The sequence below is a fragment of the Accipiter gentilis genome, chromosome 23 (assembly GCF_929443795.1).
Source record: "Accipiter gentilis chromosome 23, bAccGen1.1, whole genome shotgun sequence".
Lineage (NCBI taxonomy): Eukaryota > Metazoa > Chordata > Aves > Accipitriformes > Accipitridae > Astur > Astur gentilis.
The window spans coordinates 19807044-19828071 of NC_064902.1; the positions used below are offsets into that span (position 1 = coordinate 19807044).

General features: G+C 43.6%; 1 protein-coding gene across 10 annotated transcripts in view; it reads right to left on the reverse strand.

Annotated features, from left to right (window-relative positions):
* The window catches only part of FOXP1 (forkhead box P1), a 392520-nt gene that overhangs the window by 128324 nt on the left and 243168 nt on the right, over window positions 1-21028 (reverse strand). The window lies entirely within an intron of this gene.

The following is a 21028-nucleotide window of genomic DNA, read 5'->3' on the forward strand; positions in this document are numbered from 1 at the left end:
CGCTGAAGATAAACCGCCAGAGTATGACAGGCAGGAGCATCTAAAGCTTATAAAAATGAAGAGAACAGCATGTCGTCTGAGTATTACAATAGCAGAAATCAAGAGACATATTAGGTGGAACTGATCAGCCACAAAAACAGTTCAAAAGGCAGATCATAGAAACAGAAGACTAAGCTAGAAAAAAAAATAAATTGGAAAGATCTGCTTTACGGAGGCATCACCTCCTTTCTGAGTACCACAGCGTTTCCGCTCCAGCATGTAAACTTAAGGGGAAAAAAAAAGAGGAGGGCTTGTGCCGTCTTCTACTACCTCAGCAGTTCTTATCTTCAACTCACCAATTAATTTGCCGAGTGTACGTTTCAATTACGTGTTACTCAAAGCGAAATAAGAATAGGACGCCCTGCCACTTGCGTCTAGCCCAGCCCTCCAAAACCCCAGAGGGATGGGGAATCTGTGCCTCTTCCTTAGGGAACAGGGGAATCGCGCCCCCCCACCCCCCAACCAAGGCGCAAGAGGGGCCCTGGCCTCAGCCCCTGCCACCATGTTAGCTTGTGCGTCTTTCAAAGGGCTGAGTCTTGGGATGCTCTTGAGCTCTGCCTCTCCCACCGGTACAGAAATATTAGTTCAGAACATAATTTTATTTAAATTGAATTACGTGTGCCGCGGAGACGGTGGATACGTACCAAAGACGGCACTTGCTGGGAAACAATTGCTGAAACTTTCTCTAGAAACCCATACATTTTTAATTTTTCTTCCCCAAATAAGCTTCTTATTCTAATTGAAGTCAGCAAATATAATGAAAAAGTAATTCTCAAACAATTTTGTACTTAGAGCTGTTTGTTAACAAACACTGAACGAGCAGCAGTGTTAGGTTAAAGGGCAGCAGGATTCCACATTATAATTTAGCCTGCGGTTATTTCTGATTAAGAACACCCTCCGGGACAGCAAAGCAAGATCTTCTTTTGCAGCAGGCACAGCTTTTAAAATTAGCCTCTTCTGCATAATAAAACCAACAGAAAAACTGTGGATTTAAAACTGTATTAACCAATTTGAAGTGCTGCAATCAGTTCACATCTCCCTTTCTGCAAAACACCGTTTGCTGCCTTAGCCAAGTTACAAATGTAAAAATGCTTCCTGGATTCTGAAACTGTTGTAAGAAAGTCACCTTCTGTCATGCTTATGTAGCTATCTAATGTGCTAAAGGCTGATTATTTATCTTTAAACTGTACTAGTTTAATCTTTTAAGGTCACCACTAATCTGCTCCAACCTTTTAAAAAATAGCAGCTTTCAAGACTTACTGCTGGAATCACTAAACTCAACGCTGAATGTCATTGTAACGGATACATTAGCCAGAATGAGTGCAGTTTTACAATGTAAACACCAAATATAAATCCCCACCTAAATGAGAAGAAAAATACGATCTCCGTGCCAGGAGAAATGTCAGTAAATAAGACCAACACCGTATTATTTCACACAAATACCATTCCAAATCACGTTGCTCTTTCTCTCTTCCCCCCACCTCCCTTCCCAGTGCAAAACAGGCAAAACTTGAGTATAATTTAAAGGATCATTAGGTGCTTTTTCTTTCTCTCTTCCTTTCGCAGCAGCAACTTTGCATGCCTGCTGCAAAGCCTCACGACCGCATTCGGAAGTCACTGTAAGTCCAAAAACCCCGTCGCAGGTTATTTGGGTGCGTGTGCTGCACAGTGGCCCTTCTGTACTCGTCTTTTTTCTTTTCCCCTAGACTTCTTCTGGACTTGAATGTCACAGTAGACCTTGAATGTGAAATGGCTTCAAGCTAATTGCTTTAATTGCTTGAAGATGTGCAGGCAGGTGAAACCTGATCCCCTTGGCCATTGTAGAGACCAGGAACAACACAGGAATGTTTACATAGTGGTTTGAGTTTAATAGACAGTAGAGCCGAGTTTCAGACAGCTAGCAAAAACACAGCTAATAGGTGACCTCTTAATGTAGTCCTCCTTTTTAAAAACAAAATACAATTTCATTTTATACAAGGCAATGTCCCTAAATGCCAAGGTTATCTGCTTGACTTTTTGAGTGAGCATGCACTGCGTTGCACCTGACATTTATACCAGAAACTCTATCCTGAATGCATTTCCCTCTACCTTAAAACAAAAAGCACTTTATGTGTCACTCACCTTACAAACAGCTTAGAGCTGGATGGGGTTTCCTAGTAAAGTGCAGTCATTTTAATTTAAAATTGAGTGGGTTTCACCACTGTCATACTCCTTTTGCCCCCAAAACACATGGCAGGGGATGTAACCTGAAGCACTGCATCCCTCATCCCCGCACCCGGGCACTCCCACCCTCCTGGCGGGGACCAGCACAAGCCCTTGGTGGGGTCTTCTGGAAAGGCAAAGTATGACTTTTAACGACTTTTACGGCTTTTCCAGAGCTTCCAGTACATTGGCTACACACTGTGAAGATACAGACTGGCTGCAATGCGCTTTTTCAAAGGCACAGCTCGGTTTCGCGCACGGCACAAATTCGGCAGCTCTTCCTCAGGCAAAACTCCTCCTGACCGAGAATTGCAGCATTTGGGGTCACTGAGAATCAGGCTTGCTTTCCAAGAATCATGAGGTAGGTAAAACACACTTGAAACCAGCCAAAGACTGGCCAGCAGGTATAACACAAGTGTAGCAAACAAAGCAGAAAGAGGGATTTTGGCAGTAGCGGTAGCATAAAGGTATCTGCTCTAAGCCTAGTCCAAAAAACAAACACTGGAAACAGGCAATACCCAGTACTCGCTTTCCTGGCACAGGTGCTTCGAGTTTTGTTGCCAATCTTAAAAATGGTTAAAACTGCTTGTATTGGGTGAATATTAGCAGGGAAATGACATGCATTGCCTCCCAGACAACTAGGAATAACTAAACTAGCATTTATGTAGGAAGGAAAAAGGGAAGGCAATCTGAGGAACAAGACTGGGAAAAGCGCAAATGCACGGAGGCAGAGGAAGGGAGGCCAAACCAGCGTGTATTTAGTACCAACGAGAACGGAAAAACAACCCCTAACCCCAGAGCCCTGCGAGTAAAGGCCATTTCCAGCCTGATCTTTGCAGTTCTGCTCGGAAAGTTTCAAATTCTCTAGTACCTCATGCTGAAACTACCCCCCCCCCCCCCCGGGCAGAAGCAAACAGAAGCAGGCAGAAGGCTGCTCCAGCCACTTCTGGATGCAACCGTGGTTCGCGGGAAGACAATAGACGCCGGTTGCTGCGCTCTACCTTGCCTGTTATTCCCAATCCTCAGAAGCAAATGAGTAACTGATCTTAAATAATACAGAACAAAGGGAACAATAGAAGCTAGAAAGCAAGCCGGGATACTTGGGAACATGCCTCTTTTCTGTTGACAGGCAATCTCGCCAGCAGCACACATGCACGCACTGAGTCGGTGTCCCGTGTCCCCCCACGTCACCTCCAAAAAGCTCAAATTCCAGCAACCGTGAGATTTTAGTAGCTTTTTTTCGGTCATCCCCCCCCCCCCCCCAAAAAAAAAAAAAAAGAGAAATAAAAAAAAAGAAGTTCAGAATAGGAAAAAACCCACCCCCGGTGTCAATTTAAAGATTTAGTATAAACTAGTTCAAGCCTGTGGGAGGAAGACTAAGTGGAAAAAGTAAACACGGTCCCCCCAAGTAGTTCCCCTGGAAGCCGAGCACGCAGGCAGTGCCTGGTACCGCCGGCTGCCCCGTGCCTCGGGGAGGTCAGCCCAGCTATGCTAAACTGACAGGTTCAGTTTACAGCAGGCCAGCACTTTGTTTGGATATACTGGCCTTGCTCACCGCCAGCTTAACAACAGATGGCTAGAAAACTTTCATTATGTTGCAGAGAGCTGAACTGCAAACAATCGGGGAAAACTGTGAAAAGTTTAACTCTCTGCAAGCCGAGCGAGGAAGCGTTCGCCTCGTCAGCCGGCTTCCCGCTCCCGCCCCGGGCATGGGCGCCTTTAAATTAATTAAAGCGGGATGGGATGATTAATCATACCTGCGCATGGTCCTGGGGATGCTTGGAAAAAAGAATCTGCGATTTGACAAGGTCATTTCAATAAAAGTAGCATTCCAGAAGAAAATGGACTTTGACGGATTGCAAAGCTGATTTTAAACCTTCCTCGAGCCTGTGGCTTCAGGAAAGTTATAGAAAGTTTCAAGAGTAATCCCCCAGTCGGGGTTTATCGAGAGCCTTCTGACGAGTGTTCTGCCATCTCCAGAAGCAGAGCCTCCGTCCCTCGAATTCCCACTTCAAACTTTCGCACTTGACGGCAAGAGAAGGCCGCCAAATAATCCAACACACAGATCTGAATATGATATATCCAAATCTGTGTATAATTTAAATATTCATTAAATTGATTCGAGTCATATGCACCCTAATATCTTTGAACGCTCTAAGGCAGGTTGTAAATGCACCTTCCAAGGTTTAATTCAATTGACAATCTTATATACATCTCATCACTGAAAAAGCATTATTTTATATTATTCAAGAAATGAACAAATCTGTTTTCCACAAATGTATTTTAAAAGCGACTCTTTCCTGTTATTGAAAGAAAATTGTGTTTATTACTCCTTTAGCATAGTGTAAACTCATAAACGTCAACAGAGAGTACAAGGAAAACTGTCAACTAAATATTGTTTCCTTCATGAGCTGCTCTTCCAAGTCAATTACGCCTTTCAACTTCTGGGGCATTGTATGATAAACTGGCAGTAAAAATCATTCACATTAATATACCATGGTGCCTTGCCTGCAAAAGGTAATTAAAGAAGTAAATGACTCATAAGAATAGACATATTAGCTGCAAAATGAAAGGCAACTGAGCTGCCACATGAAAATATGTACCATTAAGATACTGCATTTTCATATTCCTGTAATCAGCTTCAGTAGACTAATGCTTATTTAATCCAGTTCTCTGCTAAGTCCATCAACAACTGTTTTTTGCTGTTTTCTCCTTGACTGAACATTATGTGTGCAGGTTTGGAATAAATACTGCAATAAGATTTTTGCATAGTCAATTGAAGAACAGGTTTTTTATCTTTTAAAAACTATTTTTCTTTCCCACCAAGAGGAATACGGCAGAGACGGGTAGCGAGAAAACCCCCTATTTTCTGGGGTTCTTTCAGTGCCAATACGCTTTGAGTGAAATACATACCCTGTTCCAGTGTGCACCATTTTGATTCGTGAAACTATTAGCAGGAAAAACAAGCCTAATGACTCCATCTTCCAAGTTTCCCCTTCTGCACGTAGGGAATGCTTTGCCTTGTTAATGTGGGTTTTCATTAGGGTTGGAAAAATCAGACTGATTTTCTCTTTCTCCAGTCTTTGAGGCAAGGTGGGGCAAGGAGAGGAGCAAGCACCGCGGGGTTTGCGGAGGAGATGGAGACGCGGGCTGGGGAGCCCGAGGGGCATCGCCCTCCAACGATGCACCTACCAACAACCTGTCCTCCCCAGCCCTGACTTTCGGAAAGCTTCAGATGACAGAAGACCCGAACTCCAAACCCGCAGGCACCGTCCCTGCATCCCAACCTGGCAGCGGGACCACTGAGCTCAGCACCAACACGCTCCTGATTTTTGGGGATGGCCTTCGCTGGGAGCTCGCCCTGCCTTCAGGTGACGCACGGTGAACATCTCGGACCACCCCCGCTCTGCGGCTGTCATATAAATCCAAGCCTTTTGGTAAAGGGTGTTGGGTTTAACTTCCCAAGTCTGTCCCCCTCCCAAGGGGATGGCAAAATTCAGAGAACAAAGTACACTTGTCTCCATTCTCCAAAATAACACCCTGAAAAATACTTCAACTTTTATAACTCATCCTGTTTGCGAGCAGTCATTAAAATATTCTTTTCATCACAATAATAGCTCTGTAAGGCCAAGATCCAAACTGCTTTTGACTGCAGAGCTACCACAATTGTTTTCGGAAGTATGGGGTGGAGTTAACTCCAGTATCTCAGCTATCACTAGGGTGCGACTGTTGACAAATGCTGACTTTTCTAAATGGCAGATGCTGCATATGTACCATCCATCCTTTATTTATTGTGCCCGACAGAGGTTTATCCTTGCAAAAAGAGATCTTTCAATAGAATCTGAACACAGTGCTTTGGAACCTGCATTACGTGTTGCTTATTTATCGCTATCAGTATGAAATAGTGTAAGACTTAAAATGTAGGATCAATCATTATTTAAACTGTATTATTGCTTCTCCATTTGAGCAGACATCACTTTGTACCCACAATTAATGAGCTCTAGTTCTTTTTCTAATTAAGGAACAAAGGTTCTTGTGTGTGGAGTGTAGAGTGACACTGTCTAGAGAACACATATTTAAATACAAGAGAATCCTTCTAATTACCTTAAAATAGGATTTTTAATATCCAGGAACACAACAGGATCAAGAATTAGAGCACTTCCAACAGCATTTACAAATAAGTCATTACAAAACACTGCTAAAAGGTAATAATGCATCCCTAAAAATAACGGAACCTTATGGAGACTAGTGCCTAACACTTCCATATTTATGTCATTAACCTCTGAGCGTTGATACGGAGAAAATGCAATACAGAAATTATTTTGTATATGTGTATGCATAGAGACAAATCTGAAAAAAATGAGAAGTCGGCTAATAGAGCATAAAACACTTTAGGCTCGTGCAGATTAGGATCCAAACACGTAATTAAGAAAGTCAGAAAGGTAACCTCACTTTATCCTGTAATTAGGGCTGTTAGAAATAGGATACTGTCTCTTAAAAGTGTTACAAATATACCGCACTACTAAATAACCTGCACTGCTGGGAAAGTATACTTGCTATCAAGGGCAAAGCTGCTATACACTGAGGTAACAGTAAATGACAGACTGTTGTTCAAGTCCATTAGCTGCTATGTGATAGGAGCACATTCACTAGCACACGACCTGTGAAAAATCTTAGATCTCTTTAAATCTTTGAATTGGATTGCTGCATTAATTCTTAAGAACTGCAATCCTTCAACCAAGTCAAATTACCCTCATTAACAGGGGAAAAACTGCCTCTGCAATAAGTTAAAAAAAAAAAGATATTTATTACCTATAATCACTTTCACGTACTTCACCTGGAAGCGTGACAAACTGGGACAACAACTTCAGAGGCTGGCACCAGTTCAGCTGCTGGTGGGGACGGGATGGAGGGGACGCGCGCGCCGCGCACGCGTAGCTGTCTCTGCATGTGTGTGCACGTTCCTGCGCTGACATTCAGCGTAAATAAATGTTCTTCTTGGGGGAAAAACCTCAATGAATGTTCTAAGAAAAGAAAAATCACTAAGAATAAGCACAGGCACTGAAGCGATCTGTGTGTGTGCCACTGAAATAACCGCAAAAGAGGAGGGGAAATTCTTCAGTTATTCAAGGCTTGATTAGAACACTACTTCATAATTAGGCATGTTACAAGTATTGTCATCAACCAGAAAATTCATGTACTAACTAAAAGGTCTCAGAAGCTGGCTCAAGCCTTATATTCATTAACAACATCTGCTATTAATGTTTAACCCTCATAAACATGCACAAAACGTTCAGCATTCAACAAAGATTAAAAATAAATATTTTGTTGTTCTATTTTAGCTGCGTGGCGATCTGCACGGTTCCACGAATATCAAGAATCACTAAAACATCCATAGAGATAACAGACAAATATTTGGTCTTTGTTGGAAAGAAGATATTTCTTTCTCCAGTCACTGCTTCTCCGCACTTCAGATGTTATAGCTTCCAAGCTAGGCCGGTGCAGCACAATAAACAGCAATGCAGACATACACATATACATACACCTCTATGACGGTATGAATCATTTATTTTAAAGGTGAAACTCCCTGGAACAGTTTTCAGGCCGAGTGTTTCAAAGGACCCTCTGTTTAAATTTTTTCTCATTTAAAAATGAGCGTTCTGGGATGGAAGATTCGCTGCGACACAGGGAGCTGAGTAAGTCCAGGATCCAGAAATGAGAAACAGAGCGTTTCATCTTCGTTTTACTGCTGCGAGTCCAGATGAGAGCCCCAATCTCGCAGTCAGATCCTAATGGGAAGATCTTTGGAAGAGCCTTTGGAAAGACTCATTTCCACCACTGAAGTTTTAACGTAAGCGTAGCGATCTGCTCGCACAGGCTCACTTACGGCGCGGAGACGGAGCTGAGCGGTGAGCTAACGTGACCCTCTAACGACTCCTGGAAACGCACCCGGGCATCCTCGGACCCGCGGACGGGTCTCGCCTTCCCTGCCTGCTCCCCTCCTGCCCACCGCCGTCGCTGACCCCCAAGTCTGCGCAGAGTCCGCGGGACCAGCGTCAGGCGGGTGAAGACCCAGCCTGTACTCCATTGACCGTAATATTTTTCATGTGCAGTAACGCCAAAATGCAAACCAAGCCACAAAAGTAATGAAAAATACAGCTCTTTTTGTCTTCAAACATGACATTCATGGCGGATTCACTGTCTGCATGTTGCAGCACGCTCTATTCTTAGCACCGTGCCTTTTAAAGTTAGGCCCATTATTTTCTACGGTGTATCAAGATCAGTATGTATAACATATGCCATATTGTTGACACTTCCCTGGATGTACTGCATGCCATATGCCTAAAGCACTAAAAGGGGTGATGAACAGAGTGGCAATACTGAAAGGAGAACAAGATACACTGAGCATGTTGAATGAATTCAGTTATATAATTCAGCCAATAAGGGTTTCCATACATTTAACAATCTCCTTCCCCCCCCACCCCCCTTTTTTTTCCTCCCTTGTATAAAAATGAATTTAACAACTTTCCACTGTGAAAAGTTAACACGCTGGACACGTATTCAAAGCAAACATTTAATCACAGTGGGCCCACCAGGTCTAAAAAGTATACATGTAAAGATAGATCATATATAATCACACCAATAAAACAAACAAAAAAGGACAATTCATACATTTTAGCAATAAACCAAAAAAATAAAACATACAGTTCTGCTCCTGCTTCTACTTGTCCTTTATTTTACCTTTCATAAATCTATACCCCAAGTCCAATTCCTAGAACTACGGAAGATGTCATCTTGCCCATCTTTAAAGGTTTATTTACTAGTTTCCTCACTAAGAATTATTATTTGAAGAACCCAGAAACTAATGCTCTCTTACGCTACAGTATTTTCGTCCAAATCTTCTGGAACGGATTATAAAATTGAAATGTAAGAAGGAACACAGCCGAGCTATATTTATAACAAGAACACTGCTCTTCAGCGTCTGATACATACACATGTGTATCCTCATTTCTATGCCATCCCTCTACACACTCTAATGGGTACACTAGCTGCACACTCGTCATTAAAAAAAAAAAAAAAGAGAGAAAAAAAAAAAGGAACTGACTCATCACTGTGAACAGTTTTGACAGTACTTGCATGCAGAGCCCTGGCAGAAAGGTTCAAGCTATTCGGTTCACCACTTGCAACCAGCTACAAATGACACATCTTGGACTGAACGAATAGTCGGGAAAAACAAAAACACGCAAACTCTCGGCACGGGTACAGGCTGGTAGCACAGATGAACCCGGGTCTAATCTGCAAGTTTAGTCCTTGGAGCTATGGTGCTACCTGGAGGAAGGAAAAGATCGGGGATGTCTGGAAAGCAGGTATCGCTGCAGGAAACTCGCACCAAGTTTCCACTGCCAAGACGCTGAAGGGGTCCCTGGGAAAAAGGAAGAGCATCGCAGAAATGCCCGGCGTGCACGCAGGGCACTCTCAGGGGAGCATCCCGCCTGGCACGGAGCTCAGGGGGACGCGTGGGGAAGCAGGTTGCCCTCCTGGTGCACAGGGAGCCCGGCCGCTCCTCCCAGGGATGCTGCTACTGCTCTGGAGCTAACGATGCCACGCAAAGCTAAAGTCTCCCTGTCCTCTGTCGTTAGTGCCACCGTACACCCACAGGCAATGGATCCGCGGATCAAAGGGGCTACGAGAAGACAAGGAGAATCCATTTTAATTTCAAAACATGGAAATTCCAGCACAGGAGATCACTAAAGAAGATCAGTTCTGTTATGTTTCAGTGGTGTGTTGGAGGGGAATGTTGCATTTTAACTCTACACGCACATACGTATTTATTTGAGTAAGCAACATCATTAGCAGCATAAAACAACATAAGGGGAACATGGGACTTTTGTTAAAGTGGAAGGCAGAATCCTCTTCGTGAAAGACATCAAAGAAAAAGAACACATGCTGATGTTTAAAAGCAGTCTATGTCTAATACAGAACATCAAGACTTTTAGAAAGAACACAAACCAACAACCCTCCTGCCCTTGCTTCACAGTTATTTTCCTTAGAAACAAACCTAGCACTTACTGCTGACCAGGAATTAGCTGTCACTGTCAGTTTAGAGCACTGGTTGTATAATCCCCCAGTGAGTATTGAGATAAAAACTTATATACACAAGTTTCACATCGTCAAAATTAGGACAAGTGGAACTTTTATGAGTGGAAACACTTGCACTTCATCAGTATTAGGCCAGAAGGTAAAGGGGGGCATATGTCCCAAAAAATTAGGAAGGGGATGGGTTTGGAGGAACATGTCAGTGCCTGCTCCCATCACACTCTGAGCTTTCTTTGGGGGAAAACAAAGCAAAGCAAAACAAAAAAGCTTCATCTTGCAAAAGCCACTGCTGTACAGCTATTTGCACAGGGAACTGGTGAACAGGCACCACCTCCTGTCAGCATCCCTGGGTTTGTGGTTTTAGTACATCACGCTCGGCAATGCGACGTTGAGTAACGGAGCAAAAAAGCCCTTTACCTTCTGGTCTCTAACTCAGGGCTGGTCCAAGCAGAGTATAGCCAAACTCTCTACTAGCTGTTGGCGACGTTAGTTTGATGGAATTCATCCAGTTCCTTGTGGACTACTGTCCATATTAGGAAAAAATCCCCACTTGACATTGGCACTGGGATCCAGCCCTATCCGCAGACACCAGCAGCATTACAGATGTTTCCTCGGAAGCCAGGTTGAGACATAAGGACCGCAGCCATGCCAGTGGGCCCATGATCCTTCATAATTAATTTCATATAAGGCAAAAAACAATCCTACCAGGGCTAATTAAAACATCTCTTGTGCTTGCACTGTAAAAAAAAAACCCACACAACAACACAGAGGCAACAAAAACAAAAGTAAAAAAATCCCCTAACCCACCCTGTGGTGAACTTTGTTTCCTTTTTCGTGCGGCGCTGGTGACGTTCACAGGAGAGCTCAGAAGGGTAAAAGGGCATCGCTAACATGGCAGCTATTTAATTCCACCAGGCAGATCCCCGAGACCTGTAACGAGTGTCTGCTTCCTACCCATCAGGCCATTAATCACCGAGACTCCTAAAAGGTTCAATTCATGTGCCCACTCAGAGAACTCATGAGATGTCTGATAGTCATATGTCATTTGAGAAGGGAACAAAACCGTAGTCTTCTCTGAACTGATGTAGCTCCTATTACCAAGAGACTCTCTCCCTTGGGAGCAACCAGAAGAGAGAAATGAAGGAGAGCTGACTCAAAGCTCTGCCTCGCAAAGACACATAATTGATGCAGAAGGGGAAGAGTTATAAAGAATCTGCCACTGCCCTTCTTTTGCCAATAATCTGGGGAATTTGTGAAAGGATTTTCAAAGTGGTGAAAAACATCTTCAAGTTTTACTAGATACACCCTAGACAGGCGGGCTGCCCACCCGCCAAGACTGCCCTCCTCCTTGGCTAACAGCTTGGCAAAAGCAAAGGAGGTTTTGGCCATCTTAAAATCGGACCATTTCTACTAGTGATTAACTTCACTCTACTTGGGACCCTCTGAGCAGCTCGAGGTGCGTGCTCACCGATTCTTTCCTCCCCTTGCTACCCACTGCTTCGAAATCTCAATCCTTATCTGCTGATGTTCTTAAAAGCCTGGGAGCTTCCCACCTGGGAGACAAGACCAGCTCCTCACCGTTGCACAGCACCCATCAGGCCAAGCACAAATGCACGGGGGTCCCGGGTGCCTGGGGGACCCGGGCTCCGTCTCGCTCGGGGCATGGCGGCGGTGAACCGGTGGGAAGCTGACCCCCCGCCCCTGCACACCACCTCCCCGGACCGGGCTGAAACGTGACACACATATATATATATCTATCATTTGACAGTGTCGTTTCCTGGAAATGACAGCTGAAAAGAAAAGAGTACGAAAAAGGGAAATAAACACTTTGCCAGATTAAAAAAAAATATGGTCATATATGTTCTGTATTTGGTGGAAAATTAAGAAAGAACAAGCCATTGTTTATCCTGCTCTCTTGCTGCTTCTTACTGCTTTTCTTCATTTAATTACTGCTCTATCAGGTAAACTAATAGATAAAACAGACAAAAACATAAAAACCTAAAAGCACCTCAGCCATCGTTTTACATCCTCATTAGTCTTCCTGGAAATAGTCCATGCCTCAACAGAAATATTATCCACATTCTTTCCCCCCCCCCCCCCCGCCTACAAAATAGAGCAACAACATTTTTTTTCCTCAAACTAGACAGTGAAACTAAGTTTCAGGCAGCCTGGCATATTCACTGCCACTCGATACTTTATCTTTCTCACTGGCACCTTTTGATCTCTGAGGCTTTGGAAACACTAAGCTGAACTGATCTCCTGCTGTAATTCATAATTACCAATTCACAGCATTTTTCAACACTCAGTAGATGCCAGCCTGCTGCTTAGGAGTTAGCATACAATTGAAAAATGCTGAAATTTGTTAGCCAATTGAGATTTTTTCAAAATTCTCCCTATTCCTCCCGAGTGCTATAAAAACCGTATTGAGCTGCTGCTATTACCAGAGAGCCAACTTGGATGCTTGGTGCTGCACAGAGCAAAGAGGAGGCAGAGGGGCTGCTTTCAAAGGGTTTACAACGTTGAAAAGGGGTTTACGATACATAAACAGCCCTTTTCAGGTTCAAAAATCCTCTTTTCCCATTCAGCATCACCATTATCCCTATTGGTTTCGTCTGCCTGCAGCTGCTCCCCAGCAGGCAGATACAAAACGCGGCTCTACGGGCGACAGCCGTGCTCAGCCCTCGTCTCGGCGCGAACTCGTCACCGCGACGATCTCGCTCCAACGCAGGAGAAATGCAAACAGCCACCGCGGGCCACAACTCGGTCCCAGCCCAAACTGCAGCCCACGGCGGGGGCAAAGCTGGCGGTGGCTAACGGGGTCGTCCCGCTGGCCACCTTTGTACCCAGAACACAATCTAGGCTATTGTTCTACAGTCATGAAAAATTAAGCTGGACGGTTAAAATTTCCCACTCCAAGTTTTGGTATGAGGCCCCGTAGTATATTTTGCTCTTGTGGCTTACCTATGGGACCCTAAGCAAAGGAAGTCCATGCTGGGAGTGAATGTAAAATATGGGACCGTGCAGGATAGAAAGAAAGTCTTAACCAGAAGCCTTTGAATTAAAATAAGTGTTTCACCTGAGGCTTGATCCTTCATTAAGCTTGTTCCCCAAGCTGGCTTGCAAATGACTAGGAGTACACACCTCCTTTGAAATGATCTTGAGGTCCTTCCGTGAAATCAAAAAGCCTCTTCTCCACCACCCTGATTTTATAGACGGGGCAACTAAAGCACAGAGGGTAAGGAGAGTTCAACACTAGAGACAATACTCATGAACTACAGAGAAGGAGTTTTGAACATTTAGAAGTAGAATTAGATGCAAGAAACCTTTTCTCTGGTTGCTTACTAAGCATAACTAAGCTCAAACGCTTTCCGGTCCTCTCGTCAATGTAATCAGTGGGTTTACAAATTGGTAAATCCTTGTATTCAATTTTTGGTGCTGAAAACAAAACAAAAAATGTTCCTTTTAATCTTTAAACAACCTTTAGACACCTCTACGGAAACATTTCAGTATTTCCCTGTTGGGCAGGGAAGCATGCCAAAATACCAACATCCCACCGGTTACAGCCTGGCTGTGCTGCAGGTTAACACTGCACACAAGTCCTCCAAACCATCACATCCAGAGACACAGGTCTCGCACCAAAATCCCAGCCCAAAATACTCCCCAGACTTTGGAGAAGTTCAGGTCCAGATCCACATCCGCGTTTTGCATCTCAGGTTTATATCTAAACCAAATATAAGGATTCTCTTGACTTCTTCCAAAGAATAGTCTTTTAAGACATAAGACTCAAGAACCAATAAAAAAGGTAATTTAACAATATCTCTAGTGTGTCACCAATCATTTAAAGGGCCTTGAGGCTGCTGCATTCCCACTACAGTACAGTAGCTTTCCCACCCTGCTGGTTTTCAATTGACACCCTCTGTGTTGATATTTTTTTCCAACTTAAGCCTGATGGCGTTTTTTAAACTTCCCCTCACAGCTGATGTCCTCCGCTCGTGCCACCGCTGGGTCCCAGCAGCATTGCCGTGGGCAGGACCAGGGCAGGGCATGGCTCTGCTGGAGCCCACAGTGGTGGGGCAAGGGGTCTCCTCCTCCGTATCACCCACAGCACAAGGTCCAGGAGAAGGGAGAAACTTAAATTTAGATGGAAGAAGCCAAAAGGGGGGAAAAGAAAAAGAAAGAAAGAAAAAAAAAATCAGATGCTGTTAATCAGGATGCAATAACTAACCTCACTCACTTGCCGGGGCATCCACCACTTGCTGACTAATCTGAGATTTTCTTGCAAAGAAGGCAACAAGAACGACCCCCGTGGACATTTTGCCTGTCTAAGCCTGAAGACTGCTTGGAGGACAGAGTATCTGAGATGGGGAAAACACTCCCTTCATCTTCGCTTGGCACAAGCGGGATTGTCATTGATTCCTTCTGTTTTTCAGAAATTTTGGGCACAGCCCAAAAGGCCGCAAACCGCTCGCAGACGGACTTGCAGCAGCGAGGGTGCCCACCAGCACGCCAGCCCACGCCACCACGGCCTCCCACCCCGCTGCTGCCGCGCTCGGTGGCAAGCACGGGACAAGCACATCCACTCCTGAACGGCTACAACCTCTAACAATTTCTGCACGGTCCATTACTCAATCAAATACAACTGTCCTGGCCCCCCACCTGGGTTTCCGACGCAGAACTGGAATGGGTGTTATTAACAGAAAGGAGCGGCGGGGAGGAAACGGGTGGAAGACCACCTCTTAAAATACACTTACCTACTGCAAGTGAAATTAACAGTCATAAAAAATAGACTTGTTCAAAAAGTTTTCCTTTGCAAATACCTATAGCATACCCTACCACCAGCGTCAGTAATAAGTTTTCAAATGGATAACTGCTAAATGAATATATCTGCTAAAGGAATCATTTTTTTTTGTGCACTCCAAGGTTATGTGTTTAGCAGGCTTCGATACTTCAATGAAAAATTGAGGTGGCAATGATTTGCAGACTAAATTAATGTTAAATACTTCAAAGAACTGGACAAACAAGTCAGCAGCAAAAATTTTATGGGTTCACTTCCTTCAAGGGAACTTAAAGAGCCAGCATTTTATTGCTGTGAATTCTAGTCACTCCTTTTACCCCTCAGCATCTGTTTGAAATATGTAGTAGACAATTGCTTTTTTGGCTCCGACTCAGGTGGTTGAAATACAGGACAAACAGACTACTGTATATAAGCTTTCCTCCAGCAATGAAAATTTTTATTAACTCTCTTGCATAGCAAACTCGGCTGCCTAGCTTCCAATCCCTATAGAATCATCAAGGAATGTGGCTAGTTATTAATTCTGGTGGTCAAGCACGGGTTGGATATGCTGAGACTTGTCTGCAATATGTAACCTCACATTTGGAGAAAAAAAAAAAAAAAAGAAAAAAGCTACAGAGGGAAGGAAAAAAATAAATGAGTTCTGTTTAGTTCATCATTCATATGTGTAAAATTCCAACTTAAATACTAGCTCTGTACATAAATATGTCAGCCTTGTCAAATGCTCCAGCCAAAGAAAACATGGCCCATGGTGGAGTGGTTCAGAATTACCCTCAGAGCCATGAACCTGCCCCACCTTCTGTAGCTGTGTCAAATTCGGGAGTTTTCTCACATCAGTGCTTCGTAAAAACAACCTGCAAATGCTGCCTAGAAATTATTCTTCTCACCCCACCCAACTGAAGGACCAGGGAAAAGAGAACAACGAGGACAAAGGTACCTAAAACAAAAAGGAAGGTCCTTGATCCCCCGGAGACTTACCTTTACTTAGAAGGATCCTGGCCACCTGTAACTCCTACATTCATTGCTTCTGCATCCTCAACACCACCTGTGTAGCGCTGACCACTTTTGCAAAGCTTTTGACCACTGAGAAGCGATGCAACGTGGTTTCCAGCATTTAACATTGAGTAAAACACCCTCTTTAAGTTGTGGTTATGGGCTAATTTGAGCCAACCTTTGGCTGTTGTGATGTATTACAGGTTGCTTTTAGCCTTCTGTTGTGTTTCCAGTTTCATAAATACCTAATAGCAGTGGTCAGCATTTAAAAATAAACACTTGCCATATATTTTCTACACAAAAAACCTCCAACTGTCTGAAATCCCACTGCTCTGCAGATACCAATTTTTTTATTTTTTAGTGGTTATTTAACACATAGATTATTAAACAGCTGGACTTTACTTAAAGCTCCCCTTGTGTTTTGCTGTATTTTTTTGAGAAACACGGCAACAGTCTACAGCTAGCTGTCTATCTGCTTAAGCTAATTTCCACACCAACAAATTTAATAGTTTAAACGAGTCTGTTCCACCAATGCCATAAATCAGAGAATGTGACTGCAACGTGAAGAGCGTGAGGAGCCATCAAGGGCTGCATATCGCACAGTCCTCTGTATCATGATGCTGAATCTCTCTGGTCTGATACAACACAACCTGAAGCAATGTCCTTACACCATTTTCTGGTCATCATGCCCTCCAGGTATCCATTTGACCTTCTGTATCTCTTCCAGTTTCCCCAAGGGAAAGCACAGAGGAGGACGCTTCCCATCTACACTTCGCATCTCGCTACAATTGCAGTTGCTTGAATGAGAAGAACACGACTCTTATCTCTCCTATTTCTTATTGCCAGTAAAAAGACGAGCTTCCCTTCCAGCTTTCAGCTCCTGCGCACTGTTTCATTGGGAGTGCAGGCACTTCGGTTCATCTGGCGAGCACTCGCTGCCCTGCTGAACGTCAGCTCACGCAGGGAGCGCCCATCACCCAGCCCCAGCCGCCTCTCCAGCAGCTCCCTCACAGATACGATATTATAAGCACCACATGTGGCTGTCCGAGACGGTGGCCGAACAGCATCGATAACCTATCCTGAGGCTTGTTTCTGCATGGACGGCGAGTGCCCCGGCAGCTCCGACCACACCAGGTACCTGCTGCCACTGTCACCCTCCAGCTCCCACCCGGGCAGCCACGGCCATTAGCCGGCAAAACCGTGCCCTGTGTCTCTGGGCATCTCATCAGAAAGCACTGCAGATACACAGCCTCACAGATACACGACTACTATAACTCACCCGTGTCCAATTCATTCCTAGAAAGGAATTGTTCAAAGCTGGAATCCACCGGAACAAGAAAGGTCAAGCCCTGTAACCCTTAGGAGACAACCTCAAACCCACTCTCCAGACGAAGCCTGCCGTGCACGGGCTCTAGCAGGAAAGCAATTTTGATGCAGAGCCGCATCTACCGAGGCATACTGACTCCAAATGAAAGAGTACCCTCTCCATTAAAAGGTAGGTGCTAGACGGAAAAACAAAGATTGTCCTGAGGAAATCTTGGAAAATGAGGTACAAGTCCATGTTGGAAAAGGCCCTTCAGACCATTTGTCAAGTTTTCCTTAAATCATTTACGCAAAAGCCAGCAAACCATGCTAGTAACATAAAGTAATGGTACTCCAACGAAGCTCTGAAAGCTACACTCAGAGGACTGTAAATGCCGCGTGCTATTCAGTAATGAGCAGCCAACTTTTGTCACCATGTAGATAAGGAAAGGAAGCAGATGCAAAGTTGTACAGTTTGCAACCTTCTCCAATATATGGGATGTCAGAAAGTCCACAGAGACACGATAACAGTTTAGAGAGTGCACAGTCAACCACTTTATCCTTTCAATATGGTACGTTGGAGTGATACATACATTGAAACCATAGCCAGATACAAACATTCCTAGATGCAGATGAATCCATAAACTTTCCAAGTAAACAGATGGTATTTTCTGCTTCAGCATTTCTGGTTTATGCTATGGCAAGGCATGGCATGGCCTAAGCACGCTCCTCTGAGCGAGCAGGACTTCAGTTACTACAAAAGGGCTCCTGACCTCTCCAACTCTCCATAGCTTCTAGGTGCCTGAAGGAATCCTACAGGTGCTTTAGAGAAAGTTGTGCTAATCTGTGTCCTAGGCAAACGAAGCCCTAAATAAAAGTGCCAGATTAAATGCTACACATAATGCTCATAATAAACTGTGGAAACAGTTAAAAGCAAAACCACTGCAATAAATTGCTCCCAGGATTGCCCAATGCTGCAACCCTGAGCCTAAGGATTTGCTTCAGTGCTGGTGTTGCCTTCCCCAGTTACACGGCGGTTCCCTTTCGTGGAGGTGAGATGCTCAGCTACAGGAGCACAGAGGCTTTGCCTGGCAAATGCTCGTTATGGCTTTAACACCTTGTGCTTGCGAAGCATCACCCCGAGAAGGAGACGGGGCAGGTAACCACATCTCACCATCACTAATGCCATGGTGAAGGTGGCCTGAGCAGGCATCTCCTTCTCGCTCTGCCATCTCATCTTGTTCAGACAAAACACCGTGCGATGCAGGAGCGGCAGGGAAGGAGAAATGACACGGTAGGCTAGAGATGGACCAACTAGTTTTATCAGCAATACCTGACGCGCATGCACACACACACACTCCTTTGAAGGGGAGCACCGATCTCCAGAATTTCTTAAAACTGTGTTCTGGCAGTTATTTTCTAGCCCAAAAGCACCCCTTGAAAAACACAGCAAAACTCTGAGAAACCTGCCTGCTTTGCTCATATTCCATGTTCTGGATAAAAGGGTGGCCTTTTAATTTAAATGTTGCTACCTGTTGTCTTTAGCCTTTTTTTTTTTTTTTTTTTTTTTTTGTCACCTCCACTCTTAATTCTCATTTAAGATTCTATTTAAATTCCCAGAATGAAGCTGAATCCTGCAGTACAAATTCGGGATGTTCAGAAAAGCGGTTCTAGGAGTTGCCAAAGTAGCAAATCGCCTCAGCGAGCTGCATAACTTAATTACGGTTTATCTGATTAAAATGCCACCTTCATACAAGAGACCCCAAATAAAACGCTTTCCCTGAAATATCTGGAGTCTGATTCATCTGTTTTACTCCTGCCTTACGCTGGCTTAGCACCACCGGCAACAGCAGCAGTGTTACACCGATGTGAAGCTGAAATAAATCCACGGAGAGACAGACACACTGCAAACACGCAGAAATTAATGTGCTTTTCACTGCTGTTCGTGTACAAACACACGGGGAAAAAAAATAAAAAATTTTTCTTTTCTTCCTTGCTTTTCACAAGTTCCTGGCTATCATTCTGAAATGTAGATATTCCCATCATGCCTCGGTGTTTTTCAGCCCCATGATGCCCTCACTTTTGATTGTATAGATGAAGTTGAAGTGCACAGGGTATTTACTGATCCAGTTATCTTGTTCTGTGACAGGCAGAATCAATCAATCAAGGGGCCAGCTTTATGCTTACGTATTCCAGGCACATCTCCGCACTTCAGGATACGAGATCACAGTGTTATCCAGCCAAATTTGATCAACAAATGCAGTTCCCCTGTGCCACAGCAATCTCAGATGAAGATGTTATTATGTGGAACTGAGCAAAGTGATAAAGACAGTACAGAAAAGGGAGGAAAAGTCCAGCTGGACCTTTCTGACAGCCTCTATATGCTACGGCTGCGGCATCCCTTTTTCCGAGGCTATCAAAAATAGCACATTCCCCACTAGTTGTTGCAAAATGCTTTCTGGCCATCCTGTATCTGTTGGTACTTAATGAAAGAAACATTATGCCACAGAGTTTGCTAACATATTCTTCGATGTTGGACAACAGATTACAACCCTTGCCACTGCATTTATGGAGATTTTTATAACACAGGATCACATACTGTATTTTTCATCACTCTGTTGTGAACAAGCATATCAAAACCTGAAAGCCCCAAAATATATTTTAAAATCACAGCTGGCTTAAGCAACCCTTAAGTATTTTTATTTTTTTTTAAATCCCAGCTACAAAAAGATGCACGTGAATGCGTAAATGTTTAAGTCTGTCTCAAGGAGAGTTGACACCACGCTCTTATTTTGCCAATAGCTTTTCACTTTGCTATTGCCCTACAGTTTTTTTACATTATTTAATCCAAAATACCATCTTTTTTATTCTACCTTTCTTTGCATTTTAAATCTTTAATGGGAGCCTTTGGCAGTCCATGGGCACAATTATTAGATATCTGCAGAGAGAAATTGAAAAATTAATCATACTTTCCATTTTATATTTCTGTACTATACATAAAAATTATCTGGTCTTAAAGCTGCATTCTGTGGTCTTTCGATATTCTCTCCCCAACATGGTAAATACTATGCAAGAATCTGTGTATCTTACATTCAAATCTCTCCAGCTAAACAGTTATATGGAGAATGCCGTGTTCTCTTTTCAAGTGCAAAATTTATTTCAGATCATTTTTCAATTAAAAGGCATCTGCTGCTACTTCTTCTGCTATGGACCGCCTAAAAAATCAGGGTAAAAAGTACCCTAGACTAATCATATTGATGATACTGAAGTTGTTTATTACCCTTTTATGGGCTTGGGTACTTAAATTACAGTTTTTCACAACTGTATGCAAAATGTGTAACATAATCCTTATGCAGTTTATTATAGAAACTGATATATGCATTAATCTGGCCTTTGTCTAAATAGACCCTTAACCACAGGGAAAAAAATCCGAGGACATCTATCAGCATGTGAGCAGTATCAAAACTGCTAAATCTATTAACTTTGTTTTCCTTTCACTATTATTAAACTGGAAAGCAAAATTCAACTGGAAAATTATGCCATTTGGGTTCCCTTGTCATCATGTAATAAGTATGAGAAATATATGTGCAATAGCCAAATGGC